We start from the raw sequence: 4678 nt of genomic DNA on the forward strand, positions 1-4678 counted from the left end.
ATATTTTTATTTAATTTTGACCGAGTAAAGTAGGTGAATTAGCGACCCACTGATTGAACCGGTGACCCTCGTATGACCGAGCTGCTTTAAACAAGCAGGTGTACCTAGAGTGGTTACAACCCCCTAATAATTTAGACATTATTATTAGAGAGGAGTACTACTCTTTCTCTTAGGTGTTTTTTCTTTGTGTTATGTTCAGTCACAAACAAAAAACAAAAAATTGAAAATGCAAACAAAAGAGAGCCTAATTTTTTCTCTCTTTTCTTCTCGATATTCTTTTTTGAAAAAGGGTGTCACCCGCTCCGTTAAGCCACCAGAGCGATCTAAATTCTAAACCCTAGCGTTGGTTGCGTTTCTGGAGAGAAAGAAAGAAAGAAAGAAAGGAAGGAAGAAAAGGAAGAAATGCCTCGGGAGATCATAACGCTTTAGAATGCTGCAACCAGATCGGCATGGAGTTCTGGAAGCAGCTCTGCCTCAAGCATGGCATCAGCAAAGATCGCATCCTCGAAGACTTCGCCACTCAGGTCTCACATCATACCAATTCCCCTTTTCACTTCCCTCTTACAAAACCTTACTATCAAATTATCATTTTTTTTCTTACCAATTCGAACTGCTGGTTGTTTGTTTCAATATCAATAGTACACGGCTTCCAGTTCACACTGGAATCTCATCTCAGTGACTAATAATTGCTTTATGTGTTGAAATGTTACTTAGTTTGGGTTAGGTTATGTTACTACTTACTTGTGTAATGTGGAGTGTGTGATTGTGATTGGTGCAGTGTGGTTCTACGTTGACTTGTTTTGGTGAAATTGCTGCAGGGTGGTGACAGGAAAGATGTGTTCTTCTATCAGGCTGATGATCAGCATTACATACCACGAGCTCTGCTCATCGACTTGGAGCCTCGAGTTATTAATGGCATTCAAAATAGTGACTACCCTAATCTCTACAACCATGAGAACATCTGTCTTGGACCACGGGGGCGGTGCAGGAAACAATTGGGCTAGTGGATACCATCAGGTTTGCCACTACTAGTCATAACATTGTCCCACAATCATGAGTTGCACGCATATCATCCTAGAACTGAGGATTATTGCTTCCTGCGATTGGTTTTCGTCTCGTTGTTTATGAGTAGTTTATAGCAAGTATTACTTTTGTGGGGTGAAAGAATGCTTAGCTATTGCTGTTGCATTTGATCAGGGAACGAATGTTGAAGAGGACATAATGGACATGATTGACAGAGAAGCAGATGGCAGCGACAGTCTCGAGGGTTTTGTTCTGTGTCATTCAATTGCTGGAGGAACAGGCTCAGGTTTCTTTCCATCTCTTTATCTTAAAAAATCCCATAGGATCCATCTTTTATTCCTTTTCGTTATTGAGCATTTGTGTAGTTGGTTCATCTGAAAAGCTAAAGATTTGTGAAATGTTTGACTTAATTTTGCTCTTGATGCATAGTTTACATTCAAACAAAAGTTAAATTAATCTCACCCTTAAGAAAAGAAATTGAACAAGTCTGCACCTTTTAGCTTATTGTGAAAAAATTGCCTGTAAAACATAATGTTTGGGTTCCCTGATGATCCCTGACTTCATACCAGAAGACTGGATATTTTTCAAGTACTTCTCAGTGGTGTACCTTTTATTTTATTATCATTTCTTAAAATATCCTTGCTTTTGTACTAGGTGCTTGTCTTACTTGGATGCAGGTATGGGCTCATACTTGTTGGAGACCCTGAATGATCGCTACAGCAAAAAATTGGTTCAGACATACAGTGTGTTTCCTAACCAAATGGAGACAAGTGATGTGGTGGTGCAACCATACAATTCACTGTTAACACTCAAGTGACTGAAGCTTAATGCAGATTGTGTTGTAGTTCTTGACAATACTGCATTGAATAGGATTGCTGTGGAACGGCTTCATTTGTCGAACCCAATACCCAACATTTGCTCAAACTAATTCCTTAGTTTCTACTGTGATGTCTGCCAGCACAACCACTCTTCGGTATCCGGGATACATGAATAATGATTTGGTTGGTCTTCTTGCGTCGTTGATTCCCACGCCAAGATGCCATTTTCTAATGACAGGATATACCCCTTTGACAGTGAAGCGTCAGGTGAGACCATTGTATCTGTTTTTCTTATATATAAGTTATCTTTGAAGAATGAAAGATTAGTCTAGATAATGTCTTCCAACTTTTTCTGTTGTTTATTTGTTGGACTTGAAGAATCTTACAGAGAATCATTGAATTAATCTCACTATCTTACACACTCTATCTCTCTTTCCTCCCATTTTACCCTCCTTTTGTAATTTAATTAGAATATAGATAAGTTGCTGCCTAATTGTGATTTCCTATTACACTTCTATGAAACATTTAAAAGTTTGATGATATCTACTTGCAGGCTAATGTAATTCGTAAAACCACTGTACTCGATGTTATGAGAAGACTTTTACAGGTATAATTACTGCATGAACAAAGCGTCAAACAAAATTCCTATGTGTTCTACCTATTAAAACGTTAATTCAATTGACAGGCAAAGAATATTATGGTGTCTTCATATGCTCGGACAAAAGATGCCAGAGCAAAATATATATCAATTCTGAATATCATTCAAGGAGAAGTTGACCCAACTCAGGTATGACAAGCAGCATTAATAGCATTTCCTGGATATTGTACGGTTTGCAAAGTGAAAATGTTATTAAAACAACAGAAAAACAATAAGAATTGCTAGTCATCTGGCTGTTTGGCCTTGTGATAAAATTTTGCTTTCCAATATCAGATTTTCTTAAAAAAGTACTGAGTGATTTTGTGAAAGTCAGTTTTGTCTAAACATCCTTATCCTTGAGAATTTAAAATATGAGCTTATTTGAAACTTAAATTGACATTTGTTTCTGATTTTTTTTTTCTGATAAATGAAATTTGTAGGTGCAGCCTGCTTTGATTGACTTGTTCATAGCTAAAAATATGGTTCTAATATGCAAGTATTTTAACAGTTTATCTCTCTGGATTTAGGTTCATGAAAGTTTACAGAGGATTCGTGAAAGAAAGCTAGTGAACTTTATTGAGTGGGGTCCTTCTGGCAGTGCAAATTGAAGTTTTAGGCTTTTAGCAGCTGCATCAATTTGTTTCCTTTATATTACACGGTATCTCATCTTGTTTCCTGGGCATCTGATAGGTTGCTCTATCTAGAAAGTCACCAAATATTCAGACTGCACACAGGGTATGACCTCTTTAATTTCAAGTTCTTAAACCCCTCCTCTCTCTCCCTCTCTCTCTCTCTCTCTCTCTCTCTCTCTTGTTGGTGTTGTGTGTGTATCATGTTTCTGCAAAATTCTGCTTTCAATTTATGTGATTGTATTGGAGAAAAACCAACATATCTTTTGAAAATGCTTATTAGTCTGAAGTTAGATAACAGGAAATCAGTTAGAAAATAACATAATATCATCCATTTTATAGGTCAGTGGTCTTATGTTGGCAAACCATACTAGCATTCGACATCTTTTCAGTAGGTGTTTGAGCCAGTATGAGAAGTTGAGAAAGAAACAAGCCTTTCTAGATAACTACCGGAAGTTCCCAATGCTTGCTGTAAGTGCCAATTTCATGTGTACAATCTGATCAGTCTTTTGAACTCCACTCCCGCGTCTGTTAAATATGTTTTTTGTTTGTACCACCTTGTAGATTCTTGTTATTCAAATCTAATATCAGTGAAAAATATACAGGATAATGACCTCTCAGAATTTGATGAATCAAGAGATGAAGTTGAGGCTTTGGTTGATGAATATAAGGCCTGTGAGTCCCCATATTATGTCAAATGGGGAATGGAGGTAGATACTCTACTAGCCAACTTCCAATTTTAAGTTAATGTAGCATATTACAGATGGTTTTATTTATTTTTTTCTTATATAGGACATGAACAATATGCTTACAGCAGAAGGCAGTGCTACATGACCCTTAGATCCAATATTAGTAGTGTGAAGACTCCACGCAACCCAAGGCAAGTTAATTTTTTAGGATTTGACTTGTCGTAAAATCATTCAACAATTTACACTTAGGCAGAAGAATACAATGTCAATGATAATTTATAAACACATGCGTGCCCTCGCATACACTTCCTTGTGGTGCAAAATGAGAGGCCAACAAATGTCTAAGATACTTCTCACAATCCTGAACCAAATTATTGCAGGCACTACTATAAGGGAGGGAACTGAAGAATTTATGTAAGCTGGGAGAGGTTTCTGATGAGCATTTTCAACTGTTTTGGGGCTTCTATGGTTTGCAGTGTGATAATTTTGGTTTGTACGGTTTGTTGATAATCATTTGGACATCCAACCAAGCGAGGATAAGTACAGATTCTCATTGTATTAATTCGTTTTAGGAATGTATTATATGATTGATTGATCACTGATGCTTAGGAAATTAGGAATATCCTAGGTATCTGTAAGCTATGAATATTGAAATATTTAAATTGATGTGGTGCATAGATTTACTTGATTCAGATTTGCATGTTATACGGTCCTCTTGAACTGGTCGAGTTCCTCGATTATGAACACCGTGATTGGTGGTGTTTGTCTCTTAAATAATAAAGAGAAAATAACAAATAGGTTTCTGAATTTTTTATTCGTAGGCATTTAAGTTTCTGAAGATTTAAAAATATATTTTAAGTTTTTTATTTTTTTAAAATCTGG

General features: G+C 36.5%; 1 pseudogene; it reads left to right on the plus strand.

Moving 5' to 3' along the window:
- Positions 243–3968, plus strand: LOC107609752 (annotated as a pseudogene).

This window comes from Arachis ipaensis, chromosome B07 (genome assembly GCF_000816755.2).
Source record: "Arachis ipaensis cultivar K30076 chromosome B07, Araip1.1, whole genome shotgun sequence".
Lineage (NCBI taxonomy): Eukaryota > Viridiplantae > Streptophyta > Magnoliopsida > Fabales > Fabaceae > Arachis > Arachis ipaensis.